Source organism: Bos indicus, chromosome 28, assembly GCF_029378745.1.
Source record: "Bos indicus isolate NIAB-ARS_2022 breed Sahiwal x Tharparkar chromosome 28, NIAB-ARS_B.indTharparkar_mat_pri_1.0, whole genome shotgun sequence".
In the NCBI taxonomy this organism is placed as follows: domain Eukaryota; kingdom Metazoa; phylum Chordata; class Mammalia; order Artiodactyla; family Bovidae; genus Bos; species Bos indicus.
The window spans coordinates 39556442-39569835 of record NC_091787.1 but is presented as its reverse complement, the minus strand read 5'-3'; the positions used below and the strand labels follow the sequence as shown (position 1 = coordinate 39569835).

Below are 13394 nucleotides of genomic sequence, written 5' to 3'. Positions count from 1 at the left end.
CCCACAGTAGCCCATCCCTGCCCTTCCATCATAAAGAAGCAAAACTTCCTGTTGAGGGACAGTCTCACCATTGCCTAAGAGTTAGCAGTTAGGTTTCCCACTACACAATGTCCTAGGAACTTCCTTGGCAGTCCCGTTGTTAAGACTCCATGATCCCAATGCAGGGGACACAGATTCAGTGCCCCCTGGTTGGGGAACTAAAATCCCACATGCCACAAGGCAAGGCAAAAAAAAAAAAGATGTCCTACATTCCAAGGAGGTGAGTTCAAATCAAGGTTGAGGTTGAAGGCGTAAATCGGGATTAAATTTAAATATCCAAAAGAGACTTGAAAGTTACAGAATCTCAACAAGATTTTGTCAAGGATGCAAAAGAGATTCAGCAAGGTGTGGATAAGAGAAACAACTGGGGAAAAATAAAACTACTCCTGTTTACACTACTCTGGGCTGAGCATCCTCAACCAGCTAATGATGGGGCAGCCTCAGCGCAGTCACCCAGCCCTTAAAGCTCCAGACAGGCTGGTAGAGAGAATGTGCTCCCATGCCCTCGTTCCCTTAAGGAACTGAAACCATACACATCTTGCTGGTCTTTTCCCATCCTGTATAAAGGAGCAGGAGCTGGCAAGAGGTGAGAAGAGGAAGAAAAGCCACATGGTATTGGGCTTCGTGCTTCCCATCATTGTCTCCCCTAGCCAGGCAACCCCTTCAACAGAGAGCAAAATTGAGTCTCTTGGAAGTGAAGCAATGAGCCCTTCTTGCTCATTAATAAGCAATGAGTTCTTAAATTTATACCAAGCGTGTATACTCTTTCCTCTATGTGACAACAGCATGAGATAACATGGTGTGCGTGCATGCTAAGTCACATCAGTCCTGTCCGACTCTGCGATCCTGTGAACTGTAGCCCATCAGGCTCCTCTGTCCATGGGATTCTTCAGGCAAGAATACTGAAGTGAGTTGCCATGTCCTCCTCCAGGGGATCTTCCCGACCCAGGAACCGAACCCATGTCCCTGCATCTCCTGCATTGCAGGTGGATTCTTTACCACTGAGCCACCTGGGAAGCCCATGAAATGACACTATCCTTGCCTAAAAATAAATCATTCTCATCTTTCTCTTATTTCCCCAAATCCACACCACTCTGCACAGGTCTCTTGCCCCTGTCCCCTCCCCCAAGACCTGGCTTTGTCATCATCAGCAATGCATTTCCTGATATTTTTCTGGATGCTAAGAATCACGCCAAACATCCTTGAGTCTGAGCCCCCTTCCTCAGCCCTCATGAGAAAGTGGCCATGAAGACAGATCTTTTTTATGAACCACAATCCCAACCTCACTGGATGGTGCCTTTCTCACTTGAAAATATGCCAACTAAGAAGGTTAAGTTTCTTCTCTATAAAATGCCACTCTGTTTGTTTTTACAGGTTCAAGTCCCCATATTTGGTCAAGCAGCCTAGAAACGGGATTCCAGAGGGAACTTCTGCCAGAATTACTAGGCCAGACTTAAATCATTTCCCTCCCTAAGCTGCCTCCCGCCCAGTCTCCCAGGGCTCAGCTGACCAAGGACCAGAGTTCCTTCGCTCATTCATCCCCTTAGCCACCCATAGGACTGGTCTTGGCTGAGCACTGGAAGAGGTGGTGAGCCCCAGAGCTCAGGTAGGGGAGATGTTGATGAGAATCAGGGAGCAGCCCACAGGGGCCATGGGGAGCTCCTGCGGCACAGCAGGAGGAGTCCAGACTCAAATTCAGGAGGCCAGGAAGGGCCTGAGGAGGAGACACATGGACCGACATTTGCTGGACTGACGTCTGCTGGCTCAGAAGCAGTCTGTTTCTGCCTGAGGCTTGAGGGTGGTGGGGTGAAGCATGCACTGGAGTGGACTGGGTCCAAGTTCAAACATGATTTCTCCTGCTTCTGGAAAAGATGGAGTAACAGGGACTGGATTTCCCCGCCTCCTTTGAAACAACAATAAACACATTAGATGTACAAAATAATGGTTTTCAAGACCCTGGATATCTGGCCATGAAGAATGGTGACCCATGAGAGATGGGAAACAGATATGGTGAGCTTCCTGCTTTGAGGGAGCTTCAAGGGAGGAAGCGGGGTGGGGTCCATGCCGGGCCCTGGTTCTACGAGGTGAGGAGACAGCAGTGAGAGTCCAGAGGGACAAAGGTGATCAGAGTCCCCAGGACAGAGTCGGAAGGAGGACAGAGGGGCACAGGAATGGAAATCTAGAGATGTGCAGCCTATCCCCATGAGTACTTAGCAAGTTGTGTGTGTGTGTGTGTGTGTGTGTGTGTGTGTATAAACCACGGGAAGCTTGCATGGGAGGCACCTTCAAGAATTAGGGGGATCAGCATTCAACAAGGCCAGAAATAGCATCCATTCCCACAGGCCAGACTGAAAAACCAAAATCATGAAATGTGGGTCCCAGTCACAAGAGTCTTTGACTTCAGCCCCAGGTATGAAATCCGCATGAGCCCCTCAGACAAGGACCTACCTCTCGGTGCCCTGGGGTGCTTCTGGGTGGCTGGGTGTCACGCTCTTGTCTTCACTGTCCCTGCGCACGCTGCCTCTCCCAGGTGGCCCTGGGCTCGTGGCCATGAAGCAGACCTCACCCTTCATGGCTGAAGCTGAAGCTCCTGTTGCCACCCCGGTGCAGACCTGTGACACTTTCATTTCATTTCTAATCTCTGCACTCAGTGTCATGTCTGGACATGCCAGCTTTGGGTGTTCTCTTCCCCAGTCGGGGAGAACCAGTGTCTTTTCTTACAGCTCTTTCATTTGACTCAGTTTTAGATGATTGGATACCTCCTCTCCTTAGTAACTTGGAGAATTTTCTGGGAACTGGCCAGGAAACAATAGATGTAATACTGATTGGCCACACTCAAGACTGTTGCTCCACACTGTCCCTATATAGAGTTCCTGAGCAGTGGAGACTGCTGTCAAGATGACCCTCTTGCCCAGAGGGCACATTTCCCAAAAGGCCACCAGGAGGAGGAGAGGGTGAGGAGGAGGGGGAGGAGGACGAGGAAAAGTGGAGGGGGATGTGTCAGGCCCCGCCCACTCCAGAAGGAAACCAGCAGTCCAGCCGCCCGCGTGGGCGGCCTGGAAGACCACGGACAAGAGCAAGCCTTGCAGCTGCCAAAGCTTTCAGAGGTACAACTATTGTGAGTTTGCCTGAAAGGAAACATGAAAATGCACAAAAGTCCAGTTCACCAAGTCTTCAGAAACCACTAGCAATTTCTACTCATATTGCAGCTCTACCCTCAAATTTCCATTAATTTTTTTTTCCCAACTGAAGCCAAGGAGAGTGTTCCGGCCATTGTCACTGAAGAACAAGCTCACAGACAATGGCTTAAAGTATCTTCTGTTACATGGATCACTTAAAGGACATAAAACATTAAATGTAGGGAATGAAACGAGGAAAGTGTGCACAGGGGCGGGGGAGGGCAGAGAAGTAACTAACCATTGCTGACCACTTTCTCTCCAGACCTCTCATTATCTAAGTAGATGCACCGAGTGTCGCTTGTACAGTTCCCCTAGATCTCAGTGGTTATTCATAAGATCGTTCTCCAGGTACTGCGTGTGTCTGGCTCTGGTCTCCAGCACCCAGCATTGCCAAGCTCCCAGTTACACATGTATTCCCCTGGTTACCCTTCTCTGCTCCTTCCAGCTTGCTAACAACTGCAGCCCCATGATTTTTACTGGATGGCTCCTAAGGGACTCCTCACACTTCTCTTCCCAAGTATACTTCTCTTTATTCAATGTGCTCTGCCCAACGTCATGGCTCCAGCACTTCATTTAAGTGTCTGAGTTTATTTTATCTCATCTCTAATACTTCATTTTCATTTCTTCCAGAGTTTCTCAGAATTCTTACCTGTAAGAAAAGGAGATTTTTTTTACCTTTTGAATTAATTAAGCCCCTGGGTAAGGAAACATTCTCAAAAGACCTAATATTATTTGATTAAACTCTTAGAAAGATAGCATTGATATACATCTTCAATTTTTTTTTTTAAGTAGAAGAAATTTCTTAGTAACTAATAAATTAGTTTCAATTATTGTTGACATAATCACAGCCTACCTCCACCTCATATCTTTAAGTGTGTGCGTGCACATACATATATTATGACATTTGCAGTTGTTCAGTCGCTCAATCCTGTCAGACTCTTTGCGACCACATGGACTGCAGCACACCAGGCTTCCCTGTCCTTCACCATCTCCCAGAGTTTGCTCAAACTCATATCCACTGAGTTGGTGATGCCATCCAACCAATTCATCCTCTGTCACCCCCTTCTCCTCCTGCCTTCAATCTTTCCCAGCATCAGGGTCTTTTCCAATAAGTCAGCTCTTCACATCAGGGGCCCAAAGTATTGGAGTTTCAGCATCAGTCCTTCTAATGAATATTCAGGGTTGATTTCCTTTAGGATGGACTGGTTGGATCTCCTTGCAGTCCAAAGGACTCTCAAGAGTCTTCTCCAACACCACAGTTCAAAAGCATCAATTCTTTGGCTCTCAGCCTTCTATCTGGTCCAGCTCTCACATCCATACATGACTACTAGAAAAACCATAGCTTTAGGCGGACCTTTGTCAGCAAAGTAATGTCTCTGCTTTTAATATGCTATTTATGTTTGTCATAGCTTTTCTTCTAAGGAAAGTGTCTTTTAATTTCATGGCCACAGTCACCATCTGCAGTGACTTTGGAGCCCAAGAAAATAAAGTCTTTCACTGTTTCCATTGTTTCCCCATCTATTTGCCATGAAGTGATGGGACTAGATGCCGTGATCTTAGTTTTTCAAATGTTGAGTTTTAAGCTGGATATATTATGACACATATCAGCTTAATTGAGATATAATCCACATTGCATAATATCAGTCCCTTTAAAGTGTACTATTCACTGGGTTTTAGTATATTCACAGAGTTGTGAGACTATTACTACTAATATTAGAATACTTTCATTACCCCCAAAAAGAAACCCAACACTCATTAGCAGTCACTCTTCTGAATATTCATGCAAATATAATCATACAATATATGATCTTTGGTGGTGGTTTAGTCGCTAAGTCCGACTCTTGTGACCTCATGGGCTGTAGCCTGCCAGGCTCCTCTGTCCATGGGATTTTCCAGGCAAGGATACTGAAGTGGATTGCCATTTCCTTCTCCAGGGCATCTTCCCAACCCAGGAATCGAACCCAGGTCTCCTGCATTGCAGGCAGATTCTTTATCAAATAAGCTATGAGGGAAGCCATATGATCTTTAGTGACCATATTCCGTTGCTTAGAATACTGTTTTCAAAGTCCATCTATCAATAGTTGTAGCATGTATCCATATTTCATTCTTTTTTTATTGTGAATAATTACTCTGTTTTAATGGCTATACTACATTTTGTTTACCCATTCACTAATTGATGGACATTAGGTTGTTTCTGCTTTTTTGGACATTATGCATAAGGCTGTTATGAACATTCATGTACAAGGGTTTGTGCAGACACGTTTTCATTGCTTTTGAGTATATTCAGTTGGCTCTCCATATCCATGGGTTCTGTGTCTGTGAACCCACGGATCCAGAAAACAAACTGTTTAGTTCCAGAAAGCTTCTAAGGGCAGAACTTGAATTTGCAGTGCACCAACACACGACGAAGCAACTTTCACTCTCAGCAACTATTTAAACGACACTGACATCGTATTCGGTATTACAAGTAATCTAGAGATGATGAAGAGTGTACAGGAAGATGTGCATAGGTAATACGCAAATACAGTTTTATAAAAACAACTTGAATGTCCAAGAAGTTTGGTATCAGCAGGGTTCTGGAACTGATCCCTCATGAATATGGAGGGACAACTGTACATAGAACAATTATATATAGGAACTTGTGGGGTCATATGGTATCTTCCGGAGAAGGCAATGGCATCCCACTCCAGTACTCTTGCCTGGAAAATCCCATGGATGGAGGAGCCCGGTAGGCTGCAGTCCATGGGGTCGCAAAGAGTCAGACATGACTGAGTGCCTTCCCTTTCACTTTTCACTTTCATGCATTGGAGAAGGAAATGGCAACCCACTCCAGTGTTCTTGCCTGGAGAATCCCAGGGACGGGGGAGCCTGGTGGGCTGCCGTCTATGGGGTCACACAGAGTCAGACATGACTGAAGTGACTTAGCAGCAGCATGGTATCTTCATGTTTAACTTCTTGAGAAATTTTCAGTGTTTTCCAAAATGACTTACCATTTTACATCCTCACCAGGAGTATATGAGGGTTCCAAATTTCTCCATATCCTCATGAATACTTGTTATTACTGTTCCTCTTGATTACAGCCATTCCAATAAGTGTGAAGTAGCATTTCATTTTGTTTTTGATGTGTATTCCCATAATTAATGTGTTTATTGGTCATCTGCATATTTTCTTTGGAGAAATATCTATTAAAATATTTTGCCCATTTTTAATTGGGTAGTCTTTTAATTATTATTATTTTTTTGGCACATGAAAATTTATTACTATCACACTTTCACCATCAAAACTTATAATCTTGGGAAAAAAAACTTATGGTCTTGGATTTTCCTTCCTGCCTTTGTACAAAGCTGAAAGAGAGACACTGGCTACTTTGACAATCTTAAAGCAGACTCCAGGAATGCCACTAACAGCATGACCTTTTTACCAAACCTAGCAACCAAAACTTCACATTTTCCTCAATAAAATTTAAACAACCATCACTGGGTACAAAGGCTGTGATGTTTTTGCCATTCTTGATTAGCTGAACCCTGACACACCACCTGATGACAGAATTTGGTTGTTTGGCTCCAAACTCCACATTTTTTAGTGTAGCTCCTTTTACATGAGAAGTGACTTCACAAGGGTTGGCCTTCACAGCTTTGTCCAAATGGGCTTTCTTGTGCTGTTTATCACGCTCTGGTCTCATCGGTGACTACAGAGCCTCCTGGCAGTACAAAGATCAAGACACCTGTCCAAACTGCTGGCACCACTATCTTTGAATTATTAAGTTGTACAAGAGCTTCCCACACAGCACTAGTGGTAAAGAACATGCCTGCCGATGCAGGAGGTATAAGAGATGCGGGTTCAATCCCTGGATTGGGAAGATCCCCTGGAGGAGAGCATGGCAACCCACTCCAGTATTCTTGCCTGGAGAATCCCATGGACAGAAGAGCCTGGCTGGCTACAGTCCATGGGGTCGCAGAGTCAGACACGACTAAAGCAACTTAGCACACACACATGCCATAATTACTTATATATTCTGAATACAAGACCCTTATCAGATATACGATTTGCATGTGCTTTCTCCTATTCTGTGGACTGCCTTTTCACTTTCTGGATAATGTGCTTTGAAGCCTAACAGTTTTTAATTTTGATGAAGTCCAATTTATCTGTTTTCTTTTGTTGCTTGAGCCCTATATCTAATAAACCACTGCCTGACCCACGTTCATGTAGATTTAGCCCTATGTTTTAATCTAAGAGTTGTGCAATTTCTTTTACATTTAGGTCTGTGATCTAATTTAAATGTATATGGTGTGAGGTAGGGGGTTCAACTTCATTCTTTTGCATGTGGCTATCTAGTTCTCCCAGAAATATTTATTGAAAAGACTATTCTTGCCCCTACTGAATTGTTTAAAAAATACCTCCCTTAGAGAGTTCTTAAATGGAATCAATGATATAATTTGTCTTGTCAGGTATAAAGCGGGTACTTGAAAAATGTTAGCTCATATTATTAGTTGCCAGGCTCTGTGACGAAAATGCATAAGTAAACAGGATGATCTGCTTTTAAAGAGTTCTCAGTGTAGTAGAAAAGACAGAAATGGACACAGATAAACTGCAAAACATAACATGATCCATGACAGAGGTTTATAGGTGAAAACTGCTGTAGGAACATCGGAAACTAGATCTTGGCAAAGTCAAGGAAGATATCACAGAAAGACAGTCCAGCTGGAGAGGTCATGCTATGCAGAGTCACAGAGCCATGGAATAACAGCAGTGTTTTAGGAAAAGGAAAGATGTACAGTGTGGTTCCAGTTTTAGATCTAAAGAGAAGGATAGTGAAAGATGAGGATGAAGGGGGAAGTAAAGGACAGTATATGGAGGATCTTGTGACAAGTTAGAACATAACTCTGTTTGCAATGAATAGCTTTCAAGAGAGAACCATGATCAGTATTGTGTTTGAGGAAGACAGCTTGGAACTCTGGCAGCCATGTGAAAGGTCCACGGAGGAGAACTTAGTATAGGGAAGGGGAAAGAAAGAAGGGAAGTGCTCCCATGTTTGGGTGAGTCCTCTACTAAGGTGGAAGAGAAATTCTGGGAAGTGACATCTCAGCCCTCAGTCTCTCTTCTTCCAGAATCCTCAGCCACTAGGGCTCCAAGTGAGATGCTATTCTTTTGCATAGGTCCCTGCTAGCCTTGGGGAGAAAGGCAATAGTGAAAAATTACTTACTGAGCACCTTCTACATCTTAAGTACTCACTCTCAGAGGCTTCACTTGGCTTATAAGGAAAAGAATCCAGCTGAGCTAACCCTGGCAAAGTGGAGAATCAGTGCAAAACTTGAGGTAAAGCTCACAGAATTAAAGAGGAGAAGAGGCACCCTGGACAGAGTACCAATATTATAAACTTTGACAATTAAATTAATAAAAGGATAGAAAATCAGCACTGGAACACCACAGTAACAGCTACTCACAAGCAAGACCCACTGATGCATGCTGAGAATTAGTGGGCCAGTTTTTTAGGAGAAACAAAGATATTTGCCCAGCCTCAAAGCATCTCCACCAATCATTGCTATAGTGATTTTAGCATATGTCCAGAAATTCTTTGGTACTCCTCTGTCCTGGGTGTGAGCTGGATATACTGAATCAATTTCAAAGAACAGGCTATGAAAGGGCAATAATAATAATAATAATAACTTTACAGTAGAGAAAACTGACAGATATCACTTTAACCCAGCAGCCAAGGTTAAGGAACCAGTAATAAGTTGAATTGCTGTCATGTGCCCCTGACGTGATATGACAGAAAGGGCACTGCCTCCTTCATCCTCTATTATTCATAACCCCAGACCATTCATGAGAAAATATCAGGCAAACCCAGGTTCAGGAACATTCTATAAAATACTGACCAGGGACTTGCCTGGTGGTCCAGTGGTTAATGATCTGCCTTTCAATGCAGGGGAAGAGGATTCGAATGCTGGTCAGGGAGCTAAGATCCCACATGCCTCTGTGCAGCTAAAGCCCATGCACCACCACTACTGAAGCCTGCGTGCCACAACCAGAAAGAAGCCTGTGCACCCCAGTGGGGGGCCCACATGCTGCAACTAAGACACGACCCAGCCAAAAATAAAAAATAAGTAATTTTTTAAAGCTACCATTAAAATACTTGACCAGTACTGTTTAAAAGTGTCTCCTAAGAAGACAAATTTCTCCAAAGAAGACATACAGATGGCTAATAAACACATGAAAAGATGCTCAGCATAGTTCATTATTGGAGAAATACAGATCGAAACCACAATGAGGTATCATCTCACACTGGCCGGAGTGGTCCTCATCAAAGGGTCTGCAAACCATAAATGCTGGGGAGGGTGTGGAGAAGAGGGAGCCCTCTTGCACTATCAGCAGGAATGCAAACTGGAACAGCCACTATGGAGAACAGTGTGGAATTTCCTTTAAAAACTGGGAATAGAACTGCCACGTGATCCAGCAATCCCCACTGCTGAGCATACACCCTGAGGGAACCAGAACTGAAAGAGACACATACCCCAGTGTTCACTGCAGCACTCTTTACAATGGTCAGGACACGGGGGTAACCTGGATGTCCACCGGCAGATGAATGGGTAAGGAAGCCGTAGTACAATATATGCAATGGAATATTACTCAGCTGTAAAAGGAATGCATTTGAGTCAGTTCTAATGAGGTGGATGAAAGTGGAGCCTATTACACAGAGTGAAGTAAGTCAGAAAGAGAAACCCAAATACTGTATATTAATGCATATATATGGAATTTAGAAAGACAATAGCAACAATTCTACACACAGGGCAGCAAGAGACACAGACGTAAAGAACAGACTTTGGGGCTCTGTGGGAGGAGAGGGCGGGACGATATGAGTGAATAGCTTTGAAACCTGTGTATTACCATATGTAAAATAGATGACCAGTGTGAATTCAATGCATGAAGCAAGGCACCCAAAGCCAGTGCTCTATGACAACCTAGAGGGGTAGGGTGGGAAGGGAGGTGGCGGGGGGGGGGTGGTTCAGTATGGGGGGACACGTGTATACCTGTGGCTGATTCATGTCGAAGTATAGCAAAAACTATCACAATATTATAAAGTAATTATCTCCCACTAAAATAGATTGATCAATTTTTTAAAGTGTCAAGGCCATGTAAATCAAGGAAAGACTGAAAATAGTCACAAATCAGAGGAGACTAAGGAGACAGGACAACTAAGTGCAAAGTGATCTCTTGTACTGGATCCCAGAAGAGGAAAAGGACAAACGTGGAAAAACTGGGGAGATCCAAAGGAGGTCTGGACATTAGGTAACAGAGTGACCAACCATCCTGGTTTGCCAGGACTGAAGGGGTCTCTTAGGCATGGGACTTCCAGTTTTAAAAATCAGGATAGCCCTGGTTTGTCTGGAACTGGGGGCTTCCTGGTGCAGGAGGCTTTCAGTGCTAAAACCAGGTAAGTCTCAGAAAAACCTGGATGAGTGGGTTACCAAGTTCATGTCTTACTTTTGACTAAAGTATATCCTGGTGATGTGAACTGTGACATTAGCAGTAGCTGATGAAGAGCATCCAAGAACACTGTACCACCCTTCCAGTTCTTTGGGAAATCTAAAATTATTTCCAGGTAAAAAGGTTAAAACAAAACAAAACAAAACAAAAACTGAACTAATAAAAATACCAAACAGGAGGAGGGGCTTCCTTGGCAGCCCAGCAGTTAAGACTCTGGGCTTCCAATGCAGGAGGCACAGGTTTGACCCCTGATTGGGGAACTAAGATCCCACTAGCAAAGAGATGCAGCTAAAAAAAAAAATTCTTTTAAATAGTGGAGAGGAGGCAGGAGGTAAGAGGAAGTATAAATATCCTAATAGCCTGTGGTTTTATGGCAAAAAAAAGTTGATGGATACAGTCAAGGCTCAGGAGGGAGTCAGAGATGGAAAAGTCTGGAACGAGATTCCCCTATCCATCCAGGCTCCACGGACGGGTCCCCTTTCTCTCTCAGCCCTTCATCCCCTAGAAGCCCAACCTCAGCTTTCTTTCTCCCCAGCTTTCTCTTCCTCAGCACATGGCCATCTCAGCTCTTCATGAGGCCAACACCAGTAAGCACTACGGAAGCAGAGTCTCTGAGTTACTATTGCAAATTCCATGATGAACAAATCTGGGTCTTGTGTCCACCACTGACTCACTCAGTTACGGGTAGAGGGGACATAGCCCACCACCCATCAGCACATGTGAGAAGGTGGGCAACAGGCAAGCAAAGGGGTCCCCAGATCACTAGTGCTTCTGGTGGTGTGAAGTGACAAAAAATCCAAATAACACTGAAGAATAAATAATATCATTGAGCACCTTAGTGTTGCCTCTAGATAAATAAACAAAGCTGTTTTGTTTAAAAAAGAAATAGTGTCCATATTCACTCTGGATCAAGCAAAGACCAAAGGCTGTCACGGTCCCTGCCGGGGTCACATAGAGACAGACTCACTGTTACCCTTCTCCTCTCCAGCCTGAGCCACCTTCTCTCTGCTCCCAGCTGGCATAAGCGGGGTAGCCTGCTCCTTCCTTTTTTTATTCTCCCTGTGACTTCTCTCCAAGTCTTTTCTTGTGATATAAATTCTGTCCCTTGTCTCACTTGGGTTTGCCCCTTTGAAACTTAAAAGCCCTTTTGGGGAAACAAATAGTTGAAATTTGACTATTTCCTGCTCTTTTTATTCCTATTTATCTTACCCATCCTGAAGACCAGATGAGGGTCTTACCTGACCAGAGGTGAGGATCAGGACATGTGTACAGAGAAACGCCAGGAAAAAGCAGTAAAAGCATAAATTATTATTGTACACATCCAATGTATACCTGAAAAAAAGTGTAATTATGAGAATAACCTGCAATGACCTATCAGTTTTAAGTGTGTTTAGAGGTGGTTCCATCTTGGAGAGAAAAAAATATATCATGTAACCCCAAATTACTTGCCTCAAAAGATATAAGACCTTTGCCTCTTTTCCTTAATTTTATTCTTTTCTTTCACAACCAAACTCACCATCAACTGTTTCAAGTCCAGTGAGTATCTGATTCAGGCAAGAGATTTATTACTTTTAGCACATCTAACGATTTCCATCTTGGAGTCTATTGTTTTAAATTTATGAAACCTACACTTCTTATCTGCACTTTCATTTTTTCCCATCTTCCCCTCATTTTTATAAAAGAGGGACAAAACACTGAAGGAGCTACATAAAGGTACACTGCTGTGTAGACAAAAAGGTATGCTGTGGCCAAAACTGGACTGGTGGCAGGGGGCACGGCCGCCAGCACCAGCTGAAAGGATCATGTGTCAGCTGACCTGACGGGCGGACGTGTAAGTTCAACAATGCGAGTTTTCCTCCCTTTCTTAAGTGTTGTATTAGAAATGTTTAAATGTTTAGTGAAAACTTACATGAGGTCACTGTAAAAAGATGAACAATAGAGATGTATGAAAAAATGTTAATTTACTCCCCCACCTCCAATGTTAATTGCTCTGTGTATATCTTCACACATATTTCTCTACACAAATGGAAATATATAAAAACATATGCAGGCAAATGTTACTTTATGCTTTGTTGTATTATTTTGCATCTCAATGGATTCATATTATGGACATTATCTTGCAATCTATTTATTCAATAGTACACAAGAGACCACCTTATAGACCCCTGCATAGAGATCTAGTTAATATTACTTTATGCATAATAGTTCATATCATGAATTTATCAAAATTTATTTAACCACTACCCAAGAGGAAACTTCAGAATAGTTCTAGCTTTCTGACACCAAATTTTCTTTTACATTACAGAAAAAAAATTGGCCTATTATTTCTGTAAAAGAAAGATGGCCGAAATTGGATTCATTTACTAAGTCAAGAGATTTGTGTGTTGGGGCTTTCCTGGGGGTCCAGTGGTTAAGAATCCACCTTGCAATGCAAGGGACGCCGGTTCGATCGCTGGTCCTGGAAGATTTCACATGCCTGGGGGCAGCTAAGCCCGTGGGCCACAACTACTACACCCAGCCTCTAGAGCCCATGCTCTGCAACAAGAAAAGCTGCTGCAGTGAGGCCCGTGCACCGCAGTGGAGAGTAGCCCCCGCTGTCTGCAACTAGAGAAAGCTCTTGAGAAACAACACAGATCCAACACAGTCAAAAATAATCTGAAAAATGCATAAATATATATAAGAAAACCAGGA

At 43.5% G+C, this 13394-nt stretch overlaps 1 pseudogene; it reads right to left on the bottom strand.

Annotated features, from left to right (window-relative positions):
• Positions 1-5352: 5352 nt before the first annotated feature.
• On the bottom strand, positions 5353-10261 carry LOC139180382 (small ribosomal subunit protein uS12-like; annotated as a pseudogene).
• Between the last annotated feature and the right edge of the window lie 3133 nt (positions 10262-13394).